Here is a 12,502-nt window from a genome sequence, read left to right as displayed (position 1 = left end):
CTTTATAAAAGAAGATAACAAAAACTATACTAACCCAAGGAATTGTCCCCCCATTTATTTTGGCTTCCAAAGAAAAGGCTTAAAGGCTCAAAATTGGCTCCAAAGGAAAAATTTGAGAGGGTCAAAAATTTTGGATATAAAAGTAGCTAAGAAAAGACGGCCTAACATCCTCCTAAATCAACTTAAACACTATGTAAACTTAGGCAGACTAGGAGCAAGTTCTAGAAACATATACATGCATACAGATAAATCACACAAGAAAGAATTTAAGGCTCAAATCTCACAAGGTAAAAGCACGATTCAAGGCGAACAAGCAATTCACTAATTATGCACCTTTTCACCCAACCATCATATCAAAACGTTAAGCCACACTTAAACATAGATGGAATATAATATCATTGGCAACTCGGTCTAATGTGTCCCTAAGCATGCGTGTTTCTAAGTTCTTCATGTTATGTTCATGACATGGATTCAAGAAAACATTTTTAGAACACAAAAATCTCCTACGGGTTTTTGGAAAATTAAAGCAAAAACAAACTAACAGCAAAAAGAAAACCCTAAACTCACGGTCCACCACTTCATCCCCCCAAACTTATTTACAACAAAGTGTAAAATAAGTTTGTAGAGTCGGTAGGGACGTGAGTATACTACTGAAAAAAAACGTACCCTGAAAAATTTCGCGTAGAGGTTGAGAGGGGCGAAAATTCGAAGAATTTCGAAAAATCGCGCTGGAAGATTGTGCCCAGGTGGCGGTCCGGCAGCTGTTCGGCGGTCGCCGCACGTCAAAGATGCTTTCCAGCATTCAGGTGGCGGACCGCCGCAGAGCTTGCGGCGGTCGCCACGGAGAGGTCAGAACCTGCGAAAATTTTTGCAAAGCACAAAATTAAACCAAAACCAAAAATACTGAAAATTAAAGCAAAAATTGTTAAAACAAGGAAATAAATCGTCTAAAAAATATCCAAAAACATGGTACAAATGCTCATTTAAAGTCATCGAGCTTGACTTCTTCAATCTTGAGGAGGTGGAGGGAAACGGGCGCTAAGATCCTCGAAAGCTCCAACGAGGTACGTGATATCACTTCTCATTGTCTCTCGTTCCTCTCTAGCTTCGGTGGCCATCCTTCGGAGCTCTTCATAATGTTGACGCCGATGAACGTCTTCCAAACGTTGTTGCTCCCAAAATTCTTGCTCCGCCGTGCGCCAATCACCTTGAGCCGTCCACCCTTGGCGGTTGTAGGCATTCTCCGCTTGTTGCTCCGCCCATCGATTGTCCCAAGCGTTGGACATGTTTTGCATATAGGAGAAAATTTCTCCTAATTGGGCGGAGGTGTTGACTTGAAACTCCTCTTCCGGATTTGGCCTCCCGCGGCGGCGGTTCGCTCTTGTCCGGCGGCGATGTCCTTCCACTTCCTCTTCTTCTTCTTCCTCTTCTCGTCGTGGTTGGGATTGCAGTGGTGGCGGTGCTTCACTCCTTTGAGCTTGTGAATGCTCCGCGCCTTCTTCATAGTTATCAATGGCATCAAATGCGGAATCCTCATCGGGCTCAAATCGAGGAATGCGAGAGGGAATGTTCCTCTTTCTAAATTCCCCATTGACGGGGTTAGCCTCGATAGCTCTCCGGTGGGCGGGTGTGTCGAGCTTCCAATTGGCTTGGTTTGCCCAAACATCGACCTTGGTCAATTGCGGGAGTGGAACGGGAAAGTGATCCCCCGCTACTTGCATAAAATACCCTTGACCCCAATGATCGGTCTTCAAAAGCCCCACCGAAAATAGCACCTCATAAGTGATAAACTTTTCTCCACCATCCTCTGTCATACCGGCAAAAGAGACCCCCAAATGTTCGCCAATTGCCGTAATCAATCCCCCACAACAAATGACGCCCCCGTCTTTCTTCGTGATCCTATCCACATAGTAAGTAAAGAGGGTCCCATAATCGATTCCCTTCTTAATGAGTAGGCACCACATCACGTTGAGCTCCGTTTGGGAGACACTTCCCCCATCGATACGAGCAAACATAAGCTGAGTCATAGCACGATGGAGGTACCTCAAGACAGGGTTGCGAATTGATGAAGACTTGGCATAGCCCGCTGCATGCTCTTGCTCATTTGTCATCGCCCCCCAAACCTCGGAAAATTCATATTCATTGTCCTCTTCGGGGTTGGGGTCGAAGCAATGGAAGATCCCACTAAGCTCTTCCATGGTGAGCGAGTGCCAACGGTTCCCTAGGCGGAAATCGATGCTAAGTGGAAAATTTTGGCGGCGATCCTTAGTAACCTTTAGCGAGCTGAGGAACTCGAGAGTATACTTTCGAAACGATGGCAACTTCCTTTGGAACATGTAGACGAGGCCATTCCTATCACCCACGTCGCACAACTTCCAAAAATCCTCCATGATCCCCAAAGTTTGGAGAGGGAAATCGTGGGGATATCTAGAAGGTGCCGTTTCTCGGGCTGACACTTTCTTCCACATAGCCTTTTGCTCTTCCGTGGCAAGGCTAATGCCAAAGTTCTTTGCATTCTCCGGTTTCCCTTTTGATCCCATTATCCTACAAAAGAAATTACACTCTTAAAAGAGCATCAACAAGTAGGAGATCAAAAGTTCCCCCAAACTTGCATTCAACCAAGTAAAAATCAAGAGATAAGAACTTATATGCAAGCTTGGGTAAAATATCATCCTAATTTTTAGCATAAAAACATTTTAAGCAAAACAACCAAATTAGGACACAAAAAATCATCCCCCAACGTGAATTCATCCCCCATGCAGAGACGTATCAACCAAATATCCATAAAAACCAACAATCTCTACAAAATCACAAATATTGCAATTCATGGAAGTAATAATAGCCTCACAATGCTATGAACATGATTGCTACTTTTAAACTCTAAAAACCAAGAGAGAATCATCATTCACAACTTAATAATCACCAACCAAGCAAATTTTAAACCATAGAATTCAAAAATTCATACACATAATCATCCCCCATCATGAACTAAGAGATTCTACCGAACAATTCACCCAAAATAAAGCACAATCCATGGAAGAAGTAACGAAAAACCCAGAAATTGAGTTAGGATTCATACCTTTTTGTGGAGAGAATTTGTAGAAGAAGAGCTCTAGACTTTGAGAGAATTGAGAGAATGATAGTGTGGGTGTGTGAATTTGGTGATTTATATAGGTGGGGGTTGTGTGCAAGGAAGGAATTTGAGAAGGAAAGTGAAAAGGAATGGAAAACATACCTTTTATGGTGGCAATCCCGTCTCTGGACTGCGTGTGGCGACCGCCGCGTCTCTCGTGGCGGGCCGCCACACGGGCCTTCGTAAACAGCAATCCTGGCGGGCCGCCGCGGCCCGTGCAGCGGTTACTCTGGCCCGCCCTAAGCCTGCCCTAGGCCCGATCCTTCCTGCACATGTTAACACACGTGTGGCGACCGCCGTGCTTTAAATGCGGCGACCGCCACCAAATTATTATTATTATTATTATTATTATTATTATTATTTTTTTTTTAACAGAACATAAAAAAACGAGAAAATAAAAAAAAAAGTAAAAGAGAATTGGGTTGCCTCCCAATAAGCGCTTTTGTTAAAGTCGTTAGCTCGACTTGAAGTGGCCCACTAGTTGGGCGGATCAATAACTCGAGTGTTGAAAATTGGCATAGGGAGCAATTTGGTCCCTAGCTTCTTCCACCACTTGTACTTCCCCTCTTTCGTTTTGATGACATATATCTCGGGGTCCTCTTTGGGTGTTTTCTTTCTCTTCTGTTTCTTCTTCTGTGGAGCAGATGTAGAAGAATTAGCATCTCCCTTTTTAGAAGAGTGTCTTACCTCTTTGACAATGTAGATAGTGGAGGTAGAAGGATCCTCCGCTTCAAAGGGATCTTTGGACTTGGTCAAGTCGGTAGCCATGACTGCTCTGCACTGTTGTTCCATTTTTGCCCGCTTTGCCTCCTCAAACTTTAGCCTCTCGCTCTCGATCTTATAGGTGGATTGACCATGATTATCACTGATTGTGATCTCGCCACGACCTACATCAATCAAAGCTTTGCAAGTGGCAAGAAAATCTCTCCCTAAGATTAGAGGGACGTTCTTGTCTACTTTCATGTCAAGCACAATAAAGTCGGCAGGAAAAATAAAATCATCAACTTTAACTAAGACATCCTCAATCATACCTACAGTCTTGATGGACGAGTTATCGGCCAACCTGAGTGTTACATCTGAAGATTTGAGTGGCCCGATGTTGAGCTTTTCGTAGTACTTCAGTGGCATGAGATTGATGGACGATCCTAAGTCGCACAGTGCTTTGTCAACCTTCCCTTCTCCAATTCGGCACCTAATGATGAACTGGCCCGGATCTCTTTGCTTCACTGCCCTTTCCTTTTGGATGATCTCGCTGCAATGATGCGGTAGCTTAAGGTCGGCTTTAGTCGGCTTTTTTTTCCTCATTACCGCCTCCCTTAGTAGCTTCGCATACTTTGGTATCTCCTGCAACGATTCAACAAGTGGAATGTTAGTATGGACTTTGCAAAACATGTTAAGGAATTGCTTGAACTGCTCTTCAAGCTTGAACTTCCTCTTTGGCTGAAAAGGGAGTACAATCCCGTTGTGCCGCACAAGCTCCTGCTTAGTGGACGATTCTGCCGTCTCAGTGGCGGGCCGCTGCGGGGTGTGCGGCGGTCCGCCGGCGACTGGGCAGTCCCCAGATTTCTGCTTTGCCACCCACTTCTTGTTAATATCATCCACTCTTGCTGTTGCCTTTGCTCTATCCTCATCTAACTTCTTCTGAATTTGCTCCATTTGAGTGATAATATTGGTTACAGCTGCCGAGATTGTGTTCATTCCTTGCTCGAGGTTGTTTATCCTTGCTTCGACCACTCCGATCTTGGTGTCATTAATCTTCCTATCTTGCGTAATTACCTCCAAAATCTTCGTGATTCCTTGTTCATACTTGTCTTCCTTCTTCATCGGCTCAACCACTCATCCTTTGCTAACATTAAATCCTGCAGGGGGTTGCAAGTAATTATTGTTAGAATAAGAAAGATTTGGGTGCAGACGGTTCCCATTATAATTATTGAAATTACCGCCCCCCTGATTAGGGCGATAATTGTTATTGTAGTTTCTGGGACCGCCTCCTTGCACGTAGTTGATTTCTTCCACAGTTGATATGGCAGTTTCGGGTGCCTTGACCGCCACTAAGGAAGTTGCCGGAATTGGATCTTCCTTCCTCGAGATGTCTATTTGATCAATCTTGACTCTAAGTTCTGCTAACTCCTTAGCAAAAGAACTTTCTTCGGCCTCTTCTATGGCTGCTACTCTTCTCGTGGCATGCCTTTTCTTCGACCACCCCCGACTGTTGGTGGCGAACTCCTCGATCACCGCCATGGCATCCTCTCCTGTCTTTCTTAGAAATCCTCCATTTGCCCCTGAATCAAGCATAGCACATATTTTTCATTAAATCCATTATAGAGGATTCCTAACTGATGGTCTATGGAAAAACCATGGTTTGGGCACTTTCGAAGAAGAGCTTTGAAACGAGCAAATGCCTCATAGAGGGGCTCGTCATGGCCTTGTGTGAACTGAAAGATCTCACTTTTGAGCTTCAAAATAGTGCCTGGCGGGTAGTATTTGTCGAGGAAGGTAGCTACGATGTCCTTCCATGTGGAGACCTTTTCTGGTGGCATACACTCAAACCACTCCTTAGCAGAATCAATCAATGAGAATGGAAAAAGTCTTACCCGTATGGCATCGTCGTCGACACCATTTAATTTCAGAGTGTTTGCGATTTCCACGAATTTGGAGAGATGGCGGTTAGCGTCTTCAGTCGCCCTACCTGAAAAAGGAGTTTGCTCGACCCTTTGGATAAGGGGCATGCGTAACTCAAAATTGTTAGCATCAATACGAGGGCCGTTAGGAAAAGTGATCATATTCTCATGATTGAACATGTTCATCACAGGTAATGTTTCTCTATTCTTCTTTTCCATGGCTTCTCGGGCTGCTCTCTCCGCATCTCTCTCATCCATCAGCAACTTCACCATCTCCTGCAGCTTCTCAATATCTGTTCGGTCACCCATTGTTCCTGATCCTTTTTCACTTCTTATTATTCTACGAGTTCTTTCAAGTTCTAAATCAAGCGGCTCTAAGATGTACTTCCCAGAACTCGTTCGCATACAAAACCTGCAAGACTCGAAAAAAAAAAAAAAAAAAAAAAAAAATTATTAAAACAAAAAGCAATAAAAATCCAAAGTAGTAAAATTATCCGTTTGAAGATATCACTCCAAAGTGAATTGTCTTCCCCGGCAACGGCGCCAAAAACTTGATGCACTCTTTATTTGCACTATAAATACCTGCAAGTATACAGAGTAGGTATAGTATAGCAAAAGGTTAGTACCGGGTATCGAACACGGAGAAGATGCACACAAAGTGTCTATCTTCTACTAGAACTCAATTACTATCTGGAGAAACAAGAATTTTTGGAAACTTTTGAAAACAGTAAATATTAAAAACAGTAAACAACTAAATGCAAGCAAATCACGGAGAGAAAAGTATAGAGATAAGGGGAATTCCAGGGATGTGCTTTCACTTTTATGGTTATACAAATTCCAAACTACAATACCCTAGCACAGTTAATACTTTGAAAGGACGAGTCACCTAGCTTATGCTCATGCGATACAAACGTTGATTACTAACATTAGGGTTGTCAATCCTAACACGTAACTCCAAAAAGCTCCTAAGACCCTTGAAAAGTCCTCACTCTCAATTAACAGTGCCGTTTTAAAGGAAGCTAACTGTAGTGTCTACTAAGTGGATCTAACTCGCTAGAACTCTGTCACAGTTATGAAGCAAGTTGTATTGAATCATACATAATTGTGTCACTCAATTATGAAGCATCATGATTAACTTAGGGAAGAAACAAAGTAAAAACAAAACGGATATTAAATAGAAAACGAAATTGTATAACCAAAATTGCTACTAACACATCCCTAGAATCCTATGAGTTTAGTTACACATGACTGAATAAACTAAAAACATAGATTGAAGGGAAAGCAATTTGAACATAAAACTAAAGCAAATAAAACCCGTAGGTTGAATCCTTGTCGTTCTTGATGTTCTTGAAATCCTTCTCCAACTCCTTGCACAATTGAAGTACTCTAGCTTTTGATCTCTATGAATGTTGCAAGTAGTCACTCTCTTTCTCTATGAATGTGTTCTTGTTGTGTGAAACTCTTTTTGATGAAGCTTGAGGTCCTATTTATAGGGGAAGATTATTCCTCATCATAGAAGGAAAAGATCTTCAAAATTTGGTAAATCTTGGAGCAAATCTAGGGCTGGTCGAATTCGCCGCCTTTCTCCGGCGGGCCGCCGCACATTGGCCGGCGGTCGCCGCGTTGGAGTCCAGAGACTCTGACCCTTCGGTGGCGGACCGCCACATGTCCTCCGGCGGTCTCCGGGCGAGACACTTCTCCTAGCGTAAATTTCCGAGGCGGGCCGCCACATAGCTCTGACCGCCGGGCGCCGGCGGTCGCCGTACAACTTCGCGGCGGTCGCTGGTCGCCGTCTGACTCCAGATTTCCAGACTATGCGTTTTTACTCCCCTTTTCGGCTCAAATATGCACATTTCTCACAAAACACGTCAAAATACCAAAATGTATAGAATATGCAAATAATGGACATGTAGAGTGATTTTGATAACAAAAGCGGACCAAATAATGGCCTTAAAACAGTGCAAAATCCGGGCGTATCAACTTGGCAAAATTTCTGAACTCGGGTAATACAACCTCTTTTTGGCTGATTTCAAAAGCGCAACCCCAATTCAATCGACGGAAAACGTAATCGACAAGAGTGAAATCGTCGAAAAACGATTAAGGTATGAAATCGACGACGTGTAAAGTAGATTCAATTAAAAAAAGCATAAAACGACGTTGTTTTGTGCCCAGTCAGAAATTATTCCAAGTCACGCCTCCTGCATGCCGCGTGGGATAAGTTTTTAACGGAAATATGTCGTCAGGTCGGGTAGTGTAGGAAATTTGCACGATCCGATAAAGTTTGTGACTTTAGGGGTAACTTTTATAGTTTGTGGGAAAAACCAAACTTTTCCCAAAGTTTGTGACTTTTTAGGCAATTTGCCCTAAATTTTAAGTATATTATTTACAAAATTATGTTGGTTGAAACAAAATTTGCTTGTGAAACAGATGACTTTTTAGGCAATTGCCCTTTTTTTTATTGAAAAGATAGATAATACTTAGAAGATGGAATGAGTGTACAAAAGAACTCTGAAAACACTCGCTATTGGCGCTCCGGATCTAGGGAAGGAGGGGAGTCGGCGACGAGGTAGGGGTCGGCACAGGGGTTGGGGTCTGGAGGCAGTGCCCGCATTGTTTGTTGAACAAACACACACACCCAAACACACTGCCCTAAATTTTAAGTATATTATTTACAAAATTATGTTGGTTGAAACAAAATTTGCTTGTGAAACAAATGACTTTTTAGGCAATTGCCCTTTTTTTATTGAAAAGATAGATAATACTTAGAAGATGGAATGAGTGTACAAAAGAACTCTGGAAACACTCGCTATTGGCGCTCCGGATCTAGGGAAGGAGGGGAGTCGACGATGAGGTAGGGGTCGGCACAGGGGTTGAGGTCGGGAGGCAGTGCCCGCATTGTTTGTTGAACAAACACACACCCAAACACACACACACACAGACACGAAGAATGAAAATGTTACTCGTTTGTCTGGTTTCACTGACGTTCGCATCCTCAACGGAGGTAGTGCCCCAATGCGGGCACTACCTCCGTTGAGGATGCGGATGCCGTCAGCGTTATCAATGAAACCAGACAAACGAGTAACATTTTTATTTTTCATGTGTGTGTGTGTGTATGTTTGGGTGTGTGTGTTTTTTCAACAAAGGAACTTCTTATATAGAGTATGGTGGGTGGCTGGCTGCTGTAATTACTTTGTTCCCAGAGTCTTTTATTACAAATATACTCCCTCCGTCCCATTGAAGATGACCCACTTTCCTTTTTCGTTTGTCCCAACTAAGATGACCCATTACTTAAAATAGAAACACATTTATCTCTACTTTATTCCCTCTCTCTTACTTTACTCTCTCCTCTCAACACACAAAATAAATTTGCATATAATCTCGTGCCGCCCAAGAAAGGGGTCATCTTCCTTGGGACGGAGGGAGTATATTTTTTCTTTTTTTTGTTTAAATAATTTATGTTTCATTAATTTAATAAGTCTACTCAAACAAGAAACTAAGTTGGTGAAGTTCCCATTCATTAATACTTTCATCTCGCTAATAATTAATGCTTCCTTCAGCTCTAGCGATACTCATTTGTTTCACAAGCAAATTTTGTTTCAACCAACATAATTTTGTAAATAACATACTTAAAATTTAAGGCAAATTGCCTAAAAAGTCACAAACTTTGGGGAAAGTTTGATGTTTCCCACAAACAATAAAAGTTGCGCCTAAAGTCACGAACTTTATCGGATCGTGCAAATCTCCTACACTACCGACCTGACGACATATTTCCATTAAAAACTTATCCCACACGGCATGTAGGAGGCGTGACTTGGAAAAATTTCTGACTGGGCACAACACAACGTCGTTTTATGCTTTTTTTCATTGAATCTTCTTTACATGTGGCCAATTTCATCCCTAAACCGTTTGTCGACGATTTCACTCTTGTCGATTACATTTTTCATCGATTGAATTGGGGTTGCGCTTTTGAAATCAGCCTAAAAGAGGTTATATTACCTGATTTTAGGGTTAAGCTAAAAAATTTGCCAAGTCATGCCTTCGGCATGCCACGTGGGATAGGTTTTTAACGGAAATATGCCGCCGGGTTGAGTAGTTTGAGAAATTTGCACGATCCGGTAAAGTTCGTGACGTTATGCGCAACTTTTATAGTTTATGGGAAAAACCAAACTTTCCTCAAAGTTGGTGACTTTTTAGGCAATTTGCCCTAAAATTTATTCATGAAGTCATAGTAATTTATATCATTAAAGATAGTCAAGTTGGTGAATAGTCTCCTTCCACTAACATATATAGAATGTTGCAATTAATTGAAAATCAAATCCCAATCCAATTTAAGGTATATCCGTATAGGTTTGTAGGATTGAGGCTTTGATTTCATATCATATACGAATGTACACTTTATAAATGAGTACATAGTTTAAGCATTCATTCCTCTAGGTAATTTTCTAGCTTCATATATAGATTTTGTGAGGTATTTTAAGTTTATTATTAAAAAAAAGAAATGCTACTACAAAGTTAAATATTTATTTTTCAAATTCAATTTATTTAGTAGTCGTACGTAACTCAGCAAAGATGCAATGCACTAACGCCAAACATTCGTCGGGCCCGCCCCTCCAATACATTTATAAAAAACTTCTACCCCGAGCACACGCAATGGAACCGTAGACTATGGAGCTATGCCCATGCAACCATGAGCCACTCATCGAGCTGGGAGTCGTTGGGCTTGGAAAAGGGAGGTCAGGAATGAGCTAGACTTCAAAGCCAAGAACTAGCCGTTGGAGAATCAGTTATAACTATAACTGATCATAAACAGCTGGAGGGTAGTAAAGTTTTGCTCTGTTGATGGAACCACAGACTATGGAGTTATGCCCGTGCAATCATGAGCCACTCATCGAGCTGGGAGCCGTTGGGCTTGGAAAAGGGAGGTCAGGAATGAGCTTGACTTCAAAGCCAAGAACTAGCAGTTGGAGAATCTGTTATAACTGATCATAAACAGTTGGAGGATAGTTAAGTTTAGCTCTTTTGTAACTTCTCATATATTAGCTAGATGAATCAGTTTGCATTGCATTGTAACACACACATTCAAGATAGATAGGATAGTTCTTGCTTAAAGGAAGTAGAGAGCGTATCTTCTTGTAGAGTGACACCATTTCCTTCACACTTGTTCAATAAACTCCATCAAACTTCTCCGTGGACGTACCCATCTTGCCGAACCACGTTAGCTCCTCAGCACTCTTTACTTCTTGTTTGTTGAGTGCTTATAATCAGTGGTTGAATCCTCACAAGTGGCGCCGTTCTTGGGTGATTGAAGTTGATTGTAGCTGATCTTGGGCGATTGAGGTTGTGTTTTCTGTGTTGGAGCTGATCTCACCGAGTAGCAGACAAACTATTTGTGGAAATGTCTACAACAAAGTTTCAAGTTGAGAAGTTCACTGGCCGAAATGATTTCGGATTGTGGAGGCTAAAAATGAAGGCCATCTTGATGCGCAAGGCCTATGGGAAATCCCAAGTACCAGTGACAACGAGGAAAAGAAGCCTGAGGCAGATGAGAAGGAGAAGGCATGGCTGCAAGATAACCAATACAAGGCATATAGCACCTTGATCTTGAATCTTACTGACAGAGTGCTTAGGGAAGTTTCCAAGGAAGATTCAGCATCTGGTGTATGGCAGAAGATAGAGTCATTGTACATGACAAAGTCCCTTGCAAATCGACTACATTTGAAGCAGAAATTGTTGACTTTCAAGATTTCAGATACAAAGGATATTGCTGAGCAACTTGAAGATTTTGGGAAGTGCATTGATGATCTTGAAAATATAGATGAGCAGATCAAGGATGAGGACAAGGCACTGATGTTGTTGAATTCTCTTCCCAAAAGTTATGAACATTTCAAGGATGTTATGCTTCTTGGAAGAGAATCCAAGCTTAGCTATGAAGAAGTTCATTCGGCCTTGAAGCTCAAGGATTTTCAGAGAACTATAGTGAAGCAGCCACCTAAAGAGCAATGGCAAGAAAGGGTCCAAGAAGAAGTTCACAAAGAAGAAAGAGAAGGACAAGAGTGAAGGTGGAAAAGTGACCAGAAGTTTTCACTACTGCAAGAAAACAGGGCACTTGAAAAAGGCATGTTTTTCCTGGAAAATGAAGCAAGAATAGGAGAAACTTGGGGGTGGGGAGACTGTTGATCTGGCTCAGGAAGTAGAGGCACCAGAAGCCTTGAATTAGGGATGTCAATCGGGCCTGCCTAGCGGGTTTCGAGCCAACCCTATTCGGATTGCTGGTCAATCGGGTGCGGGTTAATCGGGTTGCGATTTTTTCGGGTTATAAGAATCCAACCCTAACCCTAAGAGCTCGAGTTTCAGGCTAGCCCAACGGGTTAATCGGGTTGCTACCGATAAAATTAACATGCGATCAATCCAATAAATAATGATGAAAATTAGTTATATTTATAGAATGTAAAATATTTAATTATGATTAATCTGAGATACATGTTTAAACTCAAATATAAACATGGTCAAATACTAATATTTGAGATTTGTGCAAAATAAAATATAAACATCAAGAAATTTTAAAGCATGTTTTAGAAATTTAAATATTTTGTAGTGAATTTGAAGTTTCTAATTAATTAATTTATTTATTATTATGTTAATAAAAATTTAATATATAATTTATATATTTAATATATAAAATTGAAAGATATATTTTTAGTTATCTATATTATAAAATAATCAATGAAGTGTCTAATTAGGAGTCAAA

At 41.5% G+C, this 12,502-nt stretch overlaps 1 non-coding gene across 1 annotated transcript; it reads left to right on the top strand.

The window, feature by feature from the left end:
* The first annotated feature begins 5,485 nt into the window (after window positions 1-5,485).
* On the top strand, window positions 5,486-5,592 carry LOC148923097 (small nucleolar RNA R71). The gene has a single exon (XR_016133104.1). It is a non-coding gene; the product is annotated as a small nucleolar RNA R71 (small nucleolar RNA).
* The last annotated feature ends 6,910 nt before the right edge of the window (window positions 5,593-12,502 follow it).

The sequence above is a fragment of the Salvia hispanica genome, chromosome 6 (genome assembly GCF_029641045.1).
Source record: "Salvia hispanica isolate PSC_SH4W2 chromosome 6, Shi_PSC_v1, whole genome shotgun sequence".
NCBI classification, from domain to species: Eukaryota; Viridiplantae; Streptophyta; class Magnoliopsida; order Lamiales; family Lamiaceae; genus Salvia; species Salvia hispanica.
This window is presented reverse-complemented; position numbering and strand designations above follow the sequence as displayed.